At 49.4% G+C, this 19,649-nt stretch overlaps 1 non-coding gene across 1 annotated transcript; it reads left to right on the top strand.

Annotated features, from left to right (window-relative positions):
- The first annotated feature begins 1,062 nt into the window (after window positions 1-1,062).
- On the top strand, window positions 1,063-1,135 carry TRNAT-AGU (transfer RNA threonine (anticodon AGU)). The gene has a single exon. It is a non-coding gene; the product is annotated as a tRNA-Thr (tRNA).
- Window positions 1,136-19,649: the final 18,514 nt, after the last annotated feature.

The following is a 19,649-nucleotide window of genomic DNA, read 5'->3' as shown; positions in this document are numbered from 1 at the left end:
CAATGAATGTCCAATCTGTCAAGCAGGGAGGAAACAGAACAAATGCTGGGAGTGTTTCTTCTGACAGCCCTTTCTATTCACCTTCCTTGAGAATGGAGCTCCAGGAAAGATTATTCCCAAAATTCAGACAGCAAAGAACAGCTCTGAAGCACAAAAGTGCCCACCTCAGCCCCAGCGCCCAAAGCACAGCGTGGACTGCTGAGGAAGGAGTGACATCTTGGAAGAGCTGAGAGGAAAGAACAAATACACAGCTGATTTCCAGTGGGGAACAGTGGGATGTAAGAGAATCCCAGACTGGTTGGGTTGGAAGGGACTTTAAATCCCATCTCATTCCCCCTGCCATGGGCAGGGACACCTTCCACTATCCCAGGCTGCTCCAAGCTCTGTCCAGCCTGGCCTTGGACACTGCCAGGGATCCAGGGGCAGCCACAGCTTCTCTGGGCACCCTGTGCCAGGGCCTCCCCACCCTCACAGGGAGCAATTCCTTCCCAAAATCCCATCTATCCCTGCCCTCTGGCAGTGGGAATCTATTCCCCCATGTCCTGTCCCTCCTTGTCCTTATGAAAAGTCCCTTTCCAGTTCTCTTGGAGGCCCTTCAGGTATCAAAAGGCTACAATGGTGTCATCCTGGCACTTGCTCTTCTCCAGGCTGAATAATCCCAATTCTCTCAGCATTTCCTCATATGAGAGGTGCTCCAGCCTTTGGAACATCTTCATGGTCTCTGTTTCTTTCCTTCTTTGATTAATTAGTGCAACAACTATGAAGAGCTCCAATATCATCATTTCTTTGTAAACTTCCCAAGCTGCTTGTCTGGGCAAAAGGGAATCATCCATCTTGATGTCCTGACAGGGATGAACTGGAGCAGAGTAAACTCCAGCTTTGGGCTCACCTGGTGTGGTGGTGCTGGTTTTGTGACGCTGATGGTTTGTGGTGCAGTTTGGAAAGAGAATTGGAAATCCTTGGAGCAGCACATTCCAGCAGTGCCAGTGTTGTTTCACGGCGGAATTATGAGGAAATTATGATATGAAATGTTTGCAGAGGCAAAAGCACCCAAATTTCAGAGGCTCCATAGCTCAGGGGTTAGAGCACTGGTCTAGTAAACCAGGGGTCGTGAGTTCAAATCTCACTGGAGCCTGGGGAGGGTTTGCACCTCCTGCAAACATCTCACTGCTTTATCTTCCATGTTTGTTCCCAAAATGTTCCTGATGTTGTTTTTTGGAGTGTTCCACCCCAGCCTATGAGAAATACAAACATCCCACAGCACCTACACCAAAGAACAGGCAATGAGGAAAAGAGAAACCAGCAATGGGCAGAGTTGTACCCTTGGAATATTTTTGATGTACAGCAATGGGAGATGGAGAACACCCAGTAATGGGATTTGGAGCCTTCTGGAGCCTGCAGACTTTGTGAGGCTCATTGATGGACAAGGCTGAAATGCCTGCCAGGGATTTACAGTCAGAGCTGGCTCATCTCTTCAGATATCTGCAGGACAATGAAATTATGGCTCCAGAGCTCAGTAATTGCAGAGCTGGCCGAAAACATTATAAATATGGTTTGTGGAGGAGAAGTAACATCAGTCATCTACAGAGCCCTGCTGGGGGGGGTGGGGCTGGAAAGTTATAATTTCTAAGAATAAAGAAATAGTTAAGAATTAACCTATTTTGCATCTTGAGCTCCATGAATGGCTGTCCAGATTTATGAGATTTCTTCCTCTGCCTTTGCACATCTCTTTTCCCTGCTCATTTTCAAATAGATTCCCTATATTGAGTCCAAATGAGCCAAACCAGTGATGGAAAAGGTCATTTCTGAATTTGAAAAGGGCCTTTTCCATCTGAGGGAAGGAAGGCTCAAAAGCTTGAAAGATTTCTGTCTTGTGGAGAGTGACACAGGATGGCATGAGGGACATGGTGCTTTGTTTGCCTCCCCTCAGGCTGGTTCCTTCCAGCTCTGTTGTCCCAAAAAAGTGAGCTTTGGTGGGTTGGTGTGTTTTCTCCACAGGAGGAGTGACCTTCAGGAATTTCCCTGCTTTCCCCTGTATATATCACAGTAAGGATAAAGAAACAGAAGCCAGCAGGGTTCCCATTAATCTGCAATTAATAAATGAGCAGTAGTTATTGTTACTGTAACCCAAGATCCTGGAAAAAGAACAGATGGGTTTTATTAAAAGTGAATTTATCTCCAGGCTGTTGTGGCTCTACATGGCTTCCCCCTGTCCTTCATTTCAGCTTTATCTCTTTATTTGGCTTTCAGAGGAGACCACAGAGCAAGACCCAAACAGATCTTTGTGATTCAAGTTCACTTTTGCAATCAGGCTCATGGGTTCAGCTTAGCTGAGCCTGGTGGGGATGGAAATGATCCTCTGAAAAATTAATGTCTTTCCTTCCTGTGCAAGGGCGACAAATGTTCAGGATGTGTTTGGCTGAATTCTTAATCTCTGCAGTGCCTGATTTTAATGTAAGAGCTCCTCTCCCAGTGACCCTGCTGCAGTGCAGAGCCCAAACCCTCTGATGCTGCTTGTTGAACACAGCCTGGGGCAGAGATGACTTTTAGCAGTGAATCTGGCCCCAAAATCCCTTTGTATCCATCACCCATCATCTTCTGTTCTGCTTTTCAAAGACACAGCTTGACAAGAGGGGCAAAGAGGGCAAAGTGGTTTATATCCATATCCTGAAGCCAGGTAAATGAGGGAAGGAGGAACATCCTCATTGTCCCCAGGGAATGGGCACAGCCTGAGCCTGCCAGAGCTCCAGGAGTGTTTGGACAATGTTGCCAGGGATGCCCAGGGTGGCATTGTTGGGGTGTCTGTGCAGGGACAGGACTGGACTCCTGGATGATCCTGGTGGGTCACTTCCAGCTCAGGAGATTCTAGGATTCTAGGATTCCATGACATTTGTTGACCATGAGATGGAAATGCTACAAAAATCTTCAAAGACATGGGAAGGTTGTGCAGCTCTGCCACAAGGATGTGACCAGGCTGGTCCCCGTGGGTTTGTTCAGGGACAAGGTTGTGACCTGCCCAATTCACACCCAGACAGGCTTTATTGCTGTGTTTAGGGAGATTTAAAGGTCTTTTCCTGTCTATCTGTGAAAACTTGTTATTCATATTCTTCTCACAACTTCAGAATATCCTTTCTATTTTTAAAACCCATCCTGGACTCTGCACATTTCTCTGGAATACTTTTCATTCCTGGGTCTCCCTCCAAGGGTTCCATCAAGCTGGACAGAGAAATCATTTATTTCCTTATAAACAACACTGAATTTTGTGGCCCAGCAGCCTTGCACCATCGAGGTGCCCTAATCCAAGGGCTGTGTTACAGAGCTGTATTTCTGCCTCCAGTTCAGGTCTAGTGAGGGCCACAAATGCCTCAATTAATCCATTTCTTAAGTCGTGTGGGAAACTGCAAATAGTTTAATCCAGGGAGGGAAGCTTTGAGCCAAAGCCAGTGAAAATGTTCCCATGTTTTAAGAGGTTTTGGACTTAGAAGTACAATTGACACTTATGTTAAAATCTAACATACAAAGGGATCAAAGGGCAGCTTTGTAGCCTCAGCCACAGGAAAAATAATTAATAAAGTTGGTAGGACTGCAGAATTCCCAGTGGGAAAAAAATGTCCCAAGTTTATCTATTTTCCAGTTCTCCCATAATGAATACGCTCAATCGATTATTCCCAACATGATATTGTGGGTTTAACAGTAATGTTTTAAAAAATCAAATAGGAAATGTTTTGTTTGCATCATAGAGAAAGGGTGACTGCGGCTGTCAGAGATTCTGCATGGAGCACCAGTTTGCACCATTCCCTTCCCACTGCCCATCCTCTTGTCCTGCAGCTGTTCCCTCCTCAGCCCCTGCTTCCCTACACACCTGAACTACACAGGGAAACCACTGAAATCCAGCAGCTGTGCAAAGGGATGTGGGCTCTTTGCTCAGCTGGAGAGCCACCCTGGGGATGTTTCAGAGGGAGGAAAGCACCTGCTGCCCTCCCAGTCCTTCTGCTCACATCTCTGGGGAAGCCAAACCAGCATTTCAGAGAAAATCAAACACAAACCCAAGGAATAAAAATTACTCACAACAAACAACCAGCAAAAAATAAAAGAGATAACGGGAAATGCTCACAGGTTCCTTCACACTTTGCAGTGGATGTGGAGCAAGTTTTCCCCTTCAAATGCAGAGAGGACAAAGTTCCTTCATCCCTGGAGAGCAGAGAGAATCTCCAATGACAGCTCCACGTTCCAGTGTGCCAGGCACAGGGAGCTGCACAGCATCCACAGGGACCTCTGTGCACATCTTCCACTCACATCCAAGATGACTTCTCCAGTGCCTTGGTGCAAACTTTTTCCAAGGGACATTGTCACGTCTCTGCCTTTTCAGCACTGGAAAAGGTTCCCCAGGGGTGTGGTGGAATCACCATCCCTGGAAGTGCTCAAAAACCAAGTAGATGTGGCGCTTTGTGACATGGTCAGAGGTTAGACTTGATCTCAGAGGTCTTTTCCATCCTCAGTGTTTCTGGGATCTCCTGGAACCTCTGCAATCACTGCCTGCTCCTGCTGAGCCCCAAGGCCTGAAAAGAGCATAAAGTACAGCACTTCTACAGCTCCAGGGAGAGCTTCTGTCTGCCCCGAAGGCTGAATGCAGACACTAAAACCTGATGTAATGTGGTCCTGCCATCTTCCCAGAGGTCCTGAAAATCTTGGTGGCCCATTTGACTGCCCATTCCTTTGGGCAGTCCTTCTCTTTGGAATCCTTCTCTTGCAAGCACAGCAGCCCTGGCAGCTGGCAGAGCTCATCTCCATGCAGGACACAGGCACAGAATGAAAAGGTGATCACCACATCCCAAATGTTGCTGCATGAATGTCTGGAAAGGATTTCACCCTGTTCAAGGAGAAAACCCCAAAGCAGCAGATGAGAGCACCCGTAGACAGGTAACAGCACTGGTGAAAATGTCTCAAAGCCATAGACCAGTGGGACAGGTTTTCAAGACTCCTCCTGAGCATCCAGTATGGTTGGAACAAGACCCAGTTCTGGAACTGCTGCAGCTCCCAGTCTCTCCTTGACTGTGATGCTCACTCTTAAAAATTCCATATCTTGGAAATTTTCCATATTTTGTCTTTTCCATGGCAGAGCCCTCAAGGTTTAACACTGACATTATGATTCTCCTGGACTCAGCCAGGGAGATTCCACTGACCCACTCAGGGCAGTTGGAATATGAGCAAACATCCTCATTCCTGTGGGCTATAACTCCATGAAAAACCTGGGAAAGAACATGGGATTGTTGTAGTCACTGCAAATTTAACTAAACTATAAAAAGCAGTTACTGCCGATTGAACCCAACTTTAAAAAGCCCTGGGCACCCTGCCATACAAACAGAACTGAAGGGCAGATCCAGAATGGGGTAGGAATCTGCCAGGAGGAATGGCAGGTCTGCCTTGGAGGGGGAGATGGAAGGAGTTTCTTGTGTTTAGTCTCTCCACAGGAAGGCTAAAAGTAGACATGAGAAACTCAGAAATACCACAGGAGTAAACAACCAGGAGAAAGAACTATTCAAACTCAATTACATGATGAGCAGGAATGAATATGTGTGGCTGGAATTTAAAAAAAAAAAATCTAAAACTCAGAGAAGTCATTTTTTCAAGTAGCCAAGGAGGAGGAAATCCCATGAGAGGTGAGAAAGTGAAGCAAGAGGTTATGGAGGAGCTGGATAACACATCCAGACTGCTTGAGCCCAGAGCTCCTGTCCTGTGTTCTGTTCATCAGTGACATCATAGAATCACAGAATCCTGGGATGGTTTGGGTTGGAAGGTACTTTAAACCATTCCACCATCCCAGGTTGCTCTAACCCCACCCAACCTGGCCTTGGGCACCTCCAGGGTGTGACCTTGTCCAAGTTCAGCCCCATCCTGTCGTGGGTGAGTGCCTGTGTGTATTGTGTGTATTTTTAAATCTTTTAAGTAACTTGTTTCTCCAAATGCTTCTCCCATTTTCAGGAGCAGAGGGCAAGGACTTTAATTCTGCTTTCTCCTGCACCCTGGAGAGCTTGTGACGTACCTGCTGATTGCCCCAGCTCCCCCCTGGCTGGGAGGGAAGCAGTTCATTCCCTGTGCAGAGAGCCCAGTTAGAGAGCTCCTTGTTCTAATAATGGTCATCTATTTATAGCCTTTCATAATTTGTTTCATGACAAAGAGATTCTGCAAGATGGTCCTTGATTCTTGCAAGTTTGTAATGATTTTTCCCTTCCTGTGTTATTGAAAGTAGCTTTTGTGCTCAGCAAAATGCCTGTAAAAAAGGCTATTTCATGTGTTCCGAGTAAATGACAGGGACTTTAATAGGTTTCTGAGGAAAGCTTAGAATTTCTCTTTGTTTCCCTTCAATTATTTTCAATCCGCTGGGTCAGATGAGCCTGGCTTAGCCTAAGCCTTGCAGGAGCAGAGGAAGCACAGAGCACAATGCTGGCGATGCTGCTGCCCATTGCCAGCACAGCAGCTCAGCCCGGAGCCTGGGGGTGACGCTTTGCAAAAAGCAGAAGGGCAAAGTCTGGAGATGGCCCTGGCTGTGCTGCATTTGCTCACAACTGTCTCTCAGTAGAAATGACAATTTCATTATTTCTGTAAGGCCGTTATTGAATTTCTTTGACATTGATACAACTGCCCTGATGAAATATCTCTGCACCATCACAGCCACAACCACACGTCTATCACCACCATGGATTGCAGTGCACAACAGCATCTTTTGCACTCCACCAGACCATCTCCAGGTTTTCCCCATTTCCCACAGCATTTTTAACCCAAAGAAGAGTTTTTGTCTCCGTGCATCTCCAGGTGACAATGCTGGTGGCCTGTCCTACCTGCAGTGCTGCTGGGGCATGTCAGAGCAGAGGGACAAGTCTTTCTCTTCACTGTCTGTGAGTCAAGGCTCAGAGTTATCTGTCCCTCCACACTTTTCTGGGGGAAACAGGCTGGGGGGAGCTGAGCCGTGGGGGTACAGCCCCACCCCTGCCTTCCCCCAAATCCCAGCAGGACCTCAAGCCCTGGGCTGTGGTTTCTCTTTAGTCACATGTCAGGTTTGGTTCTTCCCTTCTCACCTGGTCTGGGTCTGTCTGGAGATTCTTCAGAGCTGAAGCTTTCAGCGATTCTCCAGTGGGCTCCAGTTTTGTTAGCCAGCAGAATCATGGAATCCCCTCAGCTGGGAGGGATCCATCATGAATCCAGCTCCTGGCCCTGCACAGACACCCCAGCAACCTCACCCTGATTGTCCAAAGGCTCCTGGAGCTCTGGCAGCCTCAGGCTGTGCCCATTCCCTGGGGAGCCTGGGCAGTGCCCAGCACCCTCTGGGGGAAGAACCTTTTCCCAATATCCAACCTAACCCTCCCCTGACACAGCTCCAGCCATTCCCTGGGTCTGTCCCTGTCTCAGAACAGAGATCAAGCGGTCCCTCAGGAGGAGCTGCAGCTCCTGCTCAGGTCTGAGCTCAGCCTCCTCTGCTCCACCTGAACAATCCCAGTGCCCTCAGCTGCTCCTCACTGGCTTCTCCTCAAGATCCTTCACCATTGTCGTGTCCCTCCTTTGGACACTTTCTAACAGCTTTGGTTCTTACCCTGTGGTGCCCAAAGCTGCCCCCAGCTCTCCTGTTGCTCCTGCCTGGCAGTCCAGAGAATCACCTCTGCCTTTCCCCTTCCCTCATTTCCCAGCCTTTGCCTTCTGCCCCTTTGCCCTTTCTGAGCATTCCCATTTGATGACCCGTGAGTCTCCATGGACACTTCCAGGTTCCTGCTGGGACTTCCCTAAGCATCCCAGCAGCCAGGAGCCCTTGCTGGCAGTGGAAAGTGCACAGACCATTCCCACACTGCCGGTGGGATTGTCTGGGACCACCAGGAGGCATTAGTCCTCCATCAGTCCTCCTCCCAGGGCAGGCAGGTGGTGGGAAAGCATTGCCCGGCCGCTCAGCTCCAAGAGTTTTGTCCCCTCTTGGCAAAACCTTCCAGGTTACCCACAGTCCCAGAGAGGCAGAGCATCAGCACCAGCATCAAACCGGGCTTCTGAAAGCCTGCAGCGTGGTCCAGCCTCTCCTGCACTGCATCAGCCTCGGGGCTCCCATTGCCATGAGAGGGCAGCACCTGGATTTGCTGGAGCTCCCAGCAAAGAAGCATTCCCTGGAAAACATTCAGCGAAACTACAGAGAATCCTTTTTCTTCAGGTCCAAGACACAAGCTGATGATGGGTCCAAACGAAGCTTTCCCACAGCTTTCCTTCCCAGCTGGGCTCTTTGCTGCCTTGTAGAACCAGTTGCACAAAAGGATCTCCCATTGCCAAGGAATTCTCCTGCTTCCGCCCAGGACGGAGGTGAAGCGCATTTTGTTTTGTTTTCTCAGCTGCCGTAACCAAAGCGTTTCAAGGGTTTCTGGGGACTGGAGGGCAATTATGAGTCCCAGTCTCAGTCGGGCCCTTGGGTTTGCAGCACACCCACAGCTGTAATTCCCCAGTTCATCACCAGTATCACACCTGAACAATGAACCCAGAGGATGATTAAGGAGACTGGAATTGGCTTCCTCTCTCAAGTGAGCCTTGTGTTTCCTCTCTCAGGAAGGCAGAGCTGCTTAAGGTGGTTGCTCTTATTTTCCCGTGTTTCTCCCTTTCCCCCTCCCCAGCAGTGGGAGCAGCAGGAGGCACTTTGCAGGGACACAGCTCAGCTCAGCTGCAGTGCAGGGAAGGTTTCCCCAGCCCTGAGCACAAACAAGCTGCTCTCGGTGCTTGGGGCTTTTCAGGACACCCCACAGATCCCATGGGTGTCCATCCGAGTGCTCCCAGTGCTGTCAGGGGTGGCACATTCACTATGGAAGAAAACCACCTCCTGTCAGTGAGTCTGGTTGTGTTTGCAGGGCGAATTTTCCTGGGAACCATTCAGGAACTTCCTGATCCAGGCACAATTGGCAGCTGCTAGGGGAAAACAGTGTAATTATTTTGTTATTAACACTCATCTGGCCGTATCGGCTCAGGGTCCATCCCATGTTCTTCCCAAGGCTGAGACCAGAACTTTAGCCTACACCGTGTGAATATGAGGCATTGAGAAGTTAGAGGATCAGTTTCAAGGAATTCCTTTTCTGCCATGAAATTCATAGACTGAGCATAAACAAAAGAGGGTGAATATCCCCAAAGAGAACAGAATGAACCTTTTCAGTTGGTTTCATTGGCAATGCCCTTTTTTTTCACAGTAACTGGTTGTCTCCGTTGATTTTGGAATGTGCAGTCAGAACTGAAACAAAGCTGTTGGGCTTTTCAGAGTGGGAACTGAAATGTTAGATTCTCTGCTGACTTGCTCTGGCCCCGCAGTCAAATGTGATATTCCCCTTGGCTTTTCAAAGTGTTAATGAAGTCCAGAGACGACCTCAACTCTTGTTTTATATTTCATGGAACATTAATGGCAAATTCAGCCCCCTGGCCCCAGCCAGCAGATGCCAAAATGCAGCCTTGGCTCCATTTCAGCCCCTCTTGCAGCCCCAGGGCAGAGGCTCAGCCAGCACAGCCTGAGAGGCTGCAGCCCTTTCTCTGGGCTGTGCTCTGCTGAGTGCAGACATTGTGTATCCTGAGCCAGTGTCCCAAGGTGAATTTTATCCTCACTGGAGCCCTGAGTCCAGCCCTGGATCTCGTCCAGCCCCTGGATGTAGTCCAGAATCTCTTCTGCACTGGAGCCATTCCTGATTCCAGGAACACTTTTCCCTGCTGGACTCAGTCACAGTCCATAGACACATCTGTGCCATGTCTGTTGGATATGATGTTGTTGGACCTCTAAGCTCATGGGAAGATGTTCCCACAGAAGTGTTGCTGATGGGATTCAGGCACAATTCCTGCTGTCTTGCAGGACAAGCTCTTTTGGCTTTTCACTTTGGGACAAGGCCATGTCCTTTCTGCAAGGTGAGAGTATTGATATATTCTGATAGCAACCCCCGGTTTAAGTCCTTTCCTTCTGATCCCACTAATTTAAGCTACACTCTGTTCTGCAGCTTCTATTTTCTCCTGTACCACAGCTCCCCTCTGGGGCTTCCAACCATTTTGTTTCATCAGAGCTTCAGAAATAGAGAATTAATCAAGCACTGAGGCAGTGACTCATACTAGAAAGTGCTACTTTTACATATTCCCCACCTGGAGTACAAACAAGATCTCCTTGAGATTTCACAGGGGAAGGTGTTGGTGCCGAATGCAAAGATCAGGAGCATTTACTACATTAAACTTCCAGCCGAAATACTCACCAAAGGATATGGAAATCAAAGGCAAGGGCCAGATTTGGGTGCACAAGGCGAGGGAGGGACAAATGACACCAGCTGGCACCCACCAGTGCTCTGTGGAGAGGAGAGTAAGGTCAGGAAAACAGAGGGTATTTTGGCTGGAAAAACCCTGAGCCTGGGAAAGGCGAGGCAGGGAGTGATCCAGGTGAGGAACAGGGAAGGCTGGGATTGATCCAAGTGAGGAACAGGGAAAGCAAGGCAGGAAATGGTCAAGGTGAGGACCAAGGACAGCCATCAGCAGTTGTGGCAGAGCATTGCCCAACAGGAGCACCATGGCCATGCTTCTGACCCTCCTGAAGGCTGTGCTCTGAGGGGGAATTGTGGCAACACCAACATTTGGGTTCACAGAAGCATTTAGGAATTGAAGTTCTGATTCTTGCAAAATGCCTGAGGCTGTAAAATCCTGCAGGGTCACTGGGTTATGTCCTAGAGCCCCCCACAGCACGTATGGGTCTTGGAGATGAATCTGCACCAAACAGCAAGTGCAGCTTTGGGGTTGACTCAGCTTGAGCATCAAATGGAAAAGAGAAAATATTTACGACACTACATAAGAAAACAGTTGTCAAAGAGCCCTGCAGTACCTGCAGGGTTTTTCCTCTTCATTTTCTTGGGCTCTGACTCCTGAGCTGTGTCCTCACAGAACCGGTTCAGCTGGAAAGGTCTCACCTTTCTCTGCAGCCCACAGAGAGTTCGGAGATTTGGTATTTCATTCACTCCCCTGCAGTTCACCTCTTGCCCCACATTCCCGGATCACAGCTAAGGCTGAGCTAAAAACGCCCAGGGTTTCCAGACTGGAAGGAGTGGGCTGTGCACCTGCAGATCCTCCCAGCTCCCTGGGCAATGTTGGGATGCTGGGGGCGAGGAGCATCACAAGGAAAACAAACACAGCAGGAGCAGGGGTTTCACAACAAGGGATGGGCTGAGCATAACTCAGAGATGTGGAGCAAGAAAATCAAAAGCAGAAGTGTTTTACTGAACAAATGCAAAGTTTTCCCCGTGATGAGCATCCATGCGTGGCAGGGGCTCTGTGGGAGCTGCAGCAGGTTCCTGAGGCAGCCACAAAACACAGGATGTGCAGCACGAGTGACCACACTGAGGTCACACTCAGTGATCAGTTCAGCCTTTCAGAAATCCTTCATTCCTGCCATTACAACAATGGGATGCCCCAAAAAGCTCAGTTGTCTTCAGAGAAAGATCCACCTAATTGGTAGGTGGCTGTGAGAGATATCCAAGGGACAATCCTGCCTGAGGCTGTGCAGGAGGCAGTGGGAGCAGGGAAAGGCAGCCCTGTATTTTTTCAGAACAGTCATGGACATTACCAGCCCCTTCCCCTGAGCACGGGGGAATGAAACAATGAGAAATCCTAGAAGTTTGTGGCCATGCAGAGCAGCTCACAGGAACCTCGTTAGGGAAGTGGGAGGTGAGTGAAAAGGGCTGCAAGGAGCCTGGAGAGGGATGCAGGGGCCCAGGGGCAGGGAGGGAGCCTGAGGGGCTTTGGGTAATCCGACTGCTGGGAGGCAGGAGGCAGGTGCCTGGCAGCCCCATTTCCTGGCATTACACCCTGGAAATCCCTGAGGGAGTTTCCTGTTGCTCAGCTATTCAGGGGGAAGCAGCACCTGCCTCCCTTCCCCACATTGTGCTGGGCAGCAGAGGGAACATGTCACCAGCCAAGAATTCCTTAAAAAGAAAATTCCATGAGGCTTCCAGCCCTTTTCCAGGCTGCTGGGCAGTGGCAAAGGCAAAAAAAATGTGTGGGAAAGAACCTGGCAGGTGTGTCCTGCAGGCCAAGGAAGTGCCAGAGGCGGGCATGAGTGGCAAGGCCTGGTCCTGTCACAGTCCCACAGGATGTGAAGCACCTCTGGAAGGAGCTCAGCAGGACCAGGGCTTGGATGCCAGCTGGGAGGTGGCTGCTCCCCGCCAGGGAAAGGTCTGTGCAAGGTTGCAGGGTTGGAATTGTTGGACAGGAGCCCTGCAGAGATCCTTCCCAAACTTGGCCATTCCGAGGTGCTGTGAGTCACTGGAGCAGAGCATCTGTCCAGGGCTGTGAGCAGGACAGGAGCTGTGCTGCTGTGACAGTGACCCACTGTCCACAGGTCGTGGATACACTCCAGGATTTCAGTGTTCAAACAGCACTGAGTTATCACTAAATCACCTCACAAACCACCCACACACCCCAGTTCATTTTCTCTTTCATTTCGGAACCAGGTCACTTCCACACCCATCCTCCCCCAAACTCCAAAGTTCCCTCTCCTGGGATCCCACAGCATCTTCAGCAGCTCCTGCTCCTGGAGCTTGGCTCTCACCACTCCTGTCCTGTCCAGCTCTGGTTTTTCAGTCGTTTATCCTCCCCTGTCCCTCCTGCAGCTGCTGTGGAAGCTGGAGCAGCTTTCCATGGGCACTGCTCGGAGCGACAGGAGCAGCAGGACCCTACTCTGGTTCCACCAGCAGATCCTTCCCATGGGCATGGCCCGAGAGATCCCATCCAGCACCATGGAATGCACTGACAGCTGCAGACAGGTCACCAGGAGGACACCTCGGGCCCCTGGAGAGCCCAAACACATGGATCAGTGACGAGCAGGATCAGTGTCAGGTGACATTTCAGCTGCTGCTTTTGGGACCCATAAAAATGGCTTTGTTGCCGCACTGGGGCTCAGCCCTGCCCCTCCCTGAGGCACTGGACTCCCTGTGCCATCAATCCCAGCACAGGGAACAGCCTCTCCAGGCAGGAGGGGAGATGGAACAACCCCAGGAAGGAGGGGAGATGGAACAGCATGTGTCCATCCACCTGCAGCTCAGCCTCCCTGGTAAGGCCATGTGTCCCAGCCATGCCTGGGCACAGCTGGCAGCTCTGGGACAGCTTCCATCTGCCTGGAAAGCCTTGGTGTAGGTGTGATCCCTCTGGACATCATTGGGAGAGGATTTCTTCTATGATTCATTACATTTGGCTTTGCAGGAGAATATCACCAACCTGCAGAGCTGTGACAGGGCATGAAGGGTGGGGAGTGTCCCTGTGGGATGCTGAGGGTGCACGCAGGAGGAGAAATTAAAATCTTGGCACTGAATCTTGGCACAGCTGTTCATGTACCAGCTGGAAGATCATGACAATGAGGGCTGTGAAAATGATGAACCACACTGGGATGGCCCCTGGCTGGCGCTGGGGTGGGTCACAAGGCACAGCAGGAGGGTTCCTGGGGAGCCCAGCACAACAAGAAGCCCAGATCCCAGTGCCCTGGCTGTGTCCTCACCTGGAGAATCACCTGCCTTGAGCTCCTAGCAGTGCTTTATCTTTCATGGCAGCCCAAGGTGTCACTGGTCTTCATGGTGGCAATGACACATTTCAGGCTCTTGCTCAAGTTTGTGTCCACCAGGAACAGCAGGTCCTAATCTGCACCTCCTGTTCACCTGCAAAAGACGAGTAACAGGATGAGAGAGATTGGCCAAGTGTACAGATCCTTCTCTGGGAGTGCAGTCCAGATTAAATGGGATTTCAGTGCCTCTTCAGACAGCAGTGTCAGGGAAGAGCTGTGTGGGTTTGTCCAGTGCTGCTGGAATCAAGAATCAGAGACTGGCTCGGGTTGGAAGGAACCTTCAAGTTCATCCAGTTCCACCCCTCCTGCCATGGGCAGGGACACCTTCCACTATCCCAGGCTGCTCCAAACCCCATTGAAACTGGCCTTGGACACTTCCAGGGATCCAGGAGCAGCCACAGCTTCTCTGGGCACCCTGTGCCAGGGCCTCCCCATCCTCCCAGGGAGGAATTCCTTCCCAACATCCCATCTAATGCTCCCTCTGGCAGTGGGAAGCCATTCCCCCTTGTCCTGTCGCTCCAGACCCTTGTGCAAAGCCCCTCTCCAGCTCTCCTGGAGCCCCTTTAGGTCTTAGAAGGGACTTTAAGGCCTCCCCCAAAGTCTTCTCCAGGCCGAACAGTCCCAACTCCCTCAGTCTTTCCTCCTGGAAGAGCTGCTCCATCCCCTGTGATCATCTCTGTGATCTCCTCTGGACTTGTCCCAGCAGCTCTGTGTCCTTCCTGTGTTGGGACCCCAGAGCTGGACACAGCACTCCAGGAACTGCGAGGGAGAGGAAGAGCTTTGAGCAATTCCAGAGGAGGGAAAGAAGCTCAAAAAGAGCAAATGGACTTGGACCAGCTTTTCCTATTTAGACTCATTTGTTACGGAAGTATCCAAAATGCTGGAAGCTGGAAAGCTTCAACAAGCAAAGGCTCCTGCCAAGGCTTATGTTTTCCTGCAATGTTTGACCTTTAGCTCCAGAAGGCACAGAATTACATAAGATCCGTCGTTTTTGCTAAATAAAAATATTGTCATAATGGAGAAAGAGGCTTTCACAGAAAAATAAAACACAAGCAAGATCCTGAAAACACGGAAATGGGGAGGCAGAGAAAACCCCAGGGTCTATTCCCTGAAGAGACAACACCCTGTTAAAGCCCAGTTTCTGATCTGGGTGAATGTGCCATGGGTTTCAATCATGTCATGGTTGGCACAGTGAACACCAGCACTTCTGGGAGCTCCACACTTTAATCTGGAATTCAGTCTGTAAAACAAACAGATTTTTGCTCAACTTCTTCTCTCTTCCCTCACAGCAGATATTTTGTCTCTTCAAAAACCCCAGTTTGGGGACTGTGTCACTCCATCAGGTGTTGGGATCTCGAGAGGTGCTGATTCTCCCTCCTCTTCACTTGTGGGGCAGAATTCCCTCGCAGCCTTAGGGATGCAGCATCATCCCTAGGAACTCCCACATGGAGCAGGGAGCCTGTGCAGTGCCCCTGCTCATCCCCAGAGCTCATTCCTGCCTTTCCAAGTTCTCCTTCAGCCTCCAAATCCCCTGCCATATGAAGACCCCAGTGTGGCAATGCCCCAAGGTGGGCCATGGAATCCCAGGCACAAGAAGGGAGTCTGTGTGGTCAGCAGCTCTTTTGTGAGGAAAGACTGAGAGAATTGGGGTTGTTCAGCCTGGAGAAGAGAAGGCTTTGGGGGAAGACTTAGAGTCCCTTCTAGGACCTAAAGGGGCTCCAGGAGAGCTTGAGAGGGACTGGGGACAAGGGATGGAGGGACAGGACACAGGGAATGGCTTCCCAGTGCCAGAGGGCAGGGATAGATGGGATATTGGGGATGAATCCTTCCCTGTGAGGGTGATGATGCCCTGGCACAGGAGTCATTTGTAGCTGCCCCAGTCCAGCTGCGAGGGAGCTGTGCCAAGGATGTGTCCCAGCCTGGCCCCACAAAGCTGCAGCTCTGGGATGTTCCTGTGGGGAACTGAAGGACCACAAGTTTCTCCTCAGCACTGAAAGGAGGACAGAGCAGCCCCAGAGCCCCCCAGACCCCACCGTCCTCCCTCCTGCCTTCAAAACATTGCCCTGCAGGGAATCAAAGAAAGGCTGAAAAGTAAATCCAGGGCAGCTGCAGCTGGGACATGGTGTCCTGTGCTGAGGAAAGGAGGCTCAGGAGGGATTCAGGGATACCAGGAGTGGGATCTCTTCATCTGAGATTCCTAAGGTCAAATGAAGGGAACAGGGAAAGAAGTGAAATTCCACACAAGGATCACCCTTTACATGCCCCCCTCACCTGTGTTTGCTCCTCGGTCCAGCCAAACCTTTCCTTAGCTTTCCAAGCCTCCCCAGCTCTGCCTGCAGACACCTTTTGAGAGGGGCCAGGGCAGCAGGGAATGGCAGGGAATGACCCCTGTGTCCCCTCACCCACTCCTGCCCAGCTGTCACCAGCTCCAGCCCTGCTTGAGAGACCTGGAAAAGAACCAGGAGCAGATCCAGCCAGTCCCAGGCACAGGGTGAGGATGGGGAGCTGATCTTTGAGAACAAGCCTCAGGAAAAGCAGCAAAACCAAACCAGGCTGCCAATGCATAGAAACCACCACAACTGAGGAAGGAGAGCCCAACCTGTGAATATCAACACCATGAACTTCCCTGGAAGTGTCCAAGGCCAGGTTGGATGGGGCTTGGAGCAACCTGGGATAGCTGAAGGTGTCCCTGCCATGGCAGGGGTGGCACTGGATGAGCTTTAAGGTCTCTTCCAACCCAAACCAGTCTGAAATTCTATGATTTTATAATCACTGCATTAAATACAACCCCAGAGTGCCTGGGGGGGAATATTCTATATCCTCCCTTCTTATGAGAAATGAGAGTGAGCCAAATAAATTATACCTGCAGCTAAAAAATGATTTCAACTAATTGTAGAATGTCATCTTTTTTTTTCCCCTCTCAAAAAAATCAGGTCACCAGCAAATGACAGCTCCAATTTTTCTCTTTGTAGTCACATCCCAATCAGCTCTGAGGAGCAGCAGGACCCACCCAACCCAGCCCAGCTCCTGGGGCTTCCCTGCCAACATTCACGTGCCCAGGCTGCTGGGGAGGCTGGAGAGAGGGAAAAGGGAGTTTTATCCAAAGGTGGCACTGGAAAGGCCACAGGCATGACCCCAGTGAGGTGCTGAAGGTGATGATCTCAACCTTTGTAACTTGTGGGATGCAGTTCAGGGAAGTGAGAGCCAGGCAGGCTGGAATTTACTTCCTTCAAAACTGACAGAAAATCAGCATCAAAAATGGAATTGCACTGTTTTCAAGTGCTGCTGCTTGGGCTGAGACACCCCAAGTGTGTATTCCCTGCTGGGCTGAGCTCCCATCCCCCTGAGAGCCCCCCTGGAGAGCCTGGCTGAGCCAGGGCAGGGAGGGGACACCAAGGGGACCCTTCTGGCACAGGCAGGAGCTCTGCTGGTGGCTTTGGACTGGGCTGAGCAGAGCTTGGCCAAGCCCACCGCTAATGAACCATCGAGGGGCTGACAAACCCTCCAACAGCCACAGCTGCAGGAGCTATAAAAAGCTCCAAAACCAGATCCCTTTTGCCAACTAGAGATATTTCTGCAGCTCCAGCACTGGCCTGGGTCCCACAGCCTGTGGAGAGTCCCTCCACCTCCTCTCCCTGGCACGAAGGGAGCCTCAAAGCCAACGTGAAGTTCTCCACATCTTTCTCTTGTCTGCATGCAACATCCAGCTGGGAGAAAAGGGATTTCTCCTTTGCTATTTTCCTTTTATCTTGTGATTTGCAGATCAGGATGAGGGATTACAGTTGGAGTTAATCTAGGTTAGGATAACGATGAGTTTAGGACTGAGCTTTAATTAGAAATGGGTTACTTTTCAGGTTAAAATATACAATTAGGTTTTTCTTTGTGTCTGTAGGTTTAGATAAGTTTTATGGTTATATCTATGGGGATGATTAAACTCAAGGACTTAGATTTTAAATTTCAAGAGATAATTGCCTTTGGGCTGGAATTAAATTTGAAATAATTTGAAGGATTAGGCTGGTATTAAGGTTAGATATGATTAACCATTGCATTATAGTAGATTACTGTTAAATAGAATCTCAGGCTGATTTAGGAGTTCAGTTTGAATCTCATTATAATTAGGGCTATTATTTGCCATAAACACTGTGATTCCTGATCAGGGGAGAGATGAGAATTTGCATCAGGGTCTCTCTGCAGCTGCATTTCCAGTTGATGCTCCTGTTCTGGGACTTCCCATGAGGGGAGGAAGCAGAAATTTCTGTTCCCCAGGAAATCCCAGATCCCTGATGCCACCCAGAGCAGCTTGGAGCTGTGCTGTTCTGAGATGTTGGTTTGTTTGCAATCCCTGTTTCTGTTTTCTGAGGCACAGGAAGGATAAACAGAGCATGGTTTTGTGTGTAACACGCTGACACTTTCCCAGGTTTCCAGCCATTCAAAGCAAGGCATGGGAAATATCTGATCATTTAAATCTATTTTCCATTCTCTGCCTAAGCCTTTATGAATAAAACCAAAGATATTTATTTAGGAATAACTCTCTTCCATACATAAATCCAACTTCTCTGTAAAAAAAAAAAAACCTCTTGATGTTTAGTCAGTGCTGTTTTATTCAGTTGCAGTAAAAGCAGGGAAGAGAAGCCTCAGTTGGCTGTTTATTACCAGGGATGTTATTTTTTGTACTTTACAGGATGCATTTTCTGTCAGAATTTGTAAAATATTAATCAAACAAACAGAAAACAGTACAGAAACTACAACTTGAAATGAAGGTGATTTCACAGCAACACTAAATCCATAATGGCACATTCCCCATCTTTTTTCTGTCAGCTATGCCACCTAAATGCTTCATTTACAGGAGGTTTGCTTTTGTTTTGGTATTTCTTGACATTTTATTGTCTCGGTTTCATTGAAATGAGAACAAAGCAGAGAAACTCTCAGAGAATAACAATGTTAAGAAGCAATTAGCCAGTAGAAATCAAAATACACGATCCTGCCGTTAGAGTGACAATGCACGTGCACGGGAGGGGAGAGCTGCTCTGTTCAAACCCTGGATTTCACACCCTGCCTGTCCTGGTTATCCCACAGACTAGCATCCTTGAGGGGAGTGGGAGGTGGGAATTTGGCTCTGTTGCCATCTCCCACCTCCCAGACTGCTCATCCAGGACATGTCCAAGGGAAGGTCACCCATGGCAGAGTGGTTTCCACCAGGAATCAGAGACAAAGCTCTCCTACCCACCTGGCGAAGGTCCCTGTGACCCCAGAGCACACCTGGGGCAGTGGGGCCGATGGACAGGATCCCTGGGGGGACTCCAGTCGGGAAAGTTGGATCCTCCTCGGGAAAGTTGGATCCTCCCCTCCTGCTCTGGACACACCAGGCACGATGGGGACACCTCTGAGTTCCGGGTGAGCCGCGGGAGCTGCAATCTCATGACAGAAGAATTTTGCAACTCTTATTCCCATGACCAAGGTTCCAGTGTTTCCCACTCAGCTGGTTTTGCCATTAGTTTAATATTTTATACGTTTTTATTTTCTTCCATAGGAATGTGGGGTTGTCATAGCAAATCCCATACAACATTCTGATTCTGGGGGAAGATTTCCAAAGCTTTGCTGAGTGCTGAAGGTTATACTGAATTTTGGGAATATTTGTTGTATTTCTGTTTCTGCCAGGGTTTCCTGTCTTTAGCATATAAAGGAACCCTTCTTCATTAAGCTTTCCAAGATCTTCATTAATTCTCCCTCTGATATTTGCAAAAAGAGCCTCAACAACTGCTGCATTTTACATTTTTCAGAAAGAAATAGATTGGGACTGACGTCACAGACTATATTTGGGCTGCATTAAAGGCTGGAGCTGGTTTGACAAATGCTTTTTATAGATGAAAAATATTTGTGGTCTAAGGATGTATTTACATGGTCTTCAGGAAATTTGAGCAAATTGTTGTGCCAAAACAATGGCTGTGTTTTTTCTTTCTAATTCAGAACAATTTTACCCAGCTGGAGCTGCTGCCCTGGTTTCTCTTCATTTGTGAGTTTTGATCTTGCACAGAATAGTTGCACTTCATCAAGTACTCCACTTTAT

This window comes from Lichenostomus cassidix, chromosome 17 (assembly GCF_008360975.1).
Source record: "Lichenostomus cassidix isolate B80296 chromosome 17, HeHo_3.0, whole genome shotgun sequence".
Taxonomy (NCBI): Eukaryota; Metazoa; Chordata; class Aves; order Passeriformes; family Meliphagidae; genus Lichenostomus; species Lichenostomus cassidix.
This window is presented reverse-complemented; position numbering and strand designations above follow the sequence as displayed.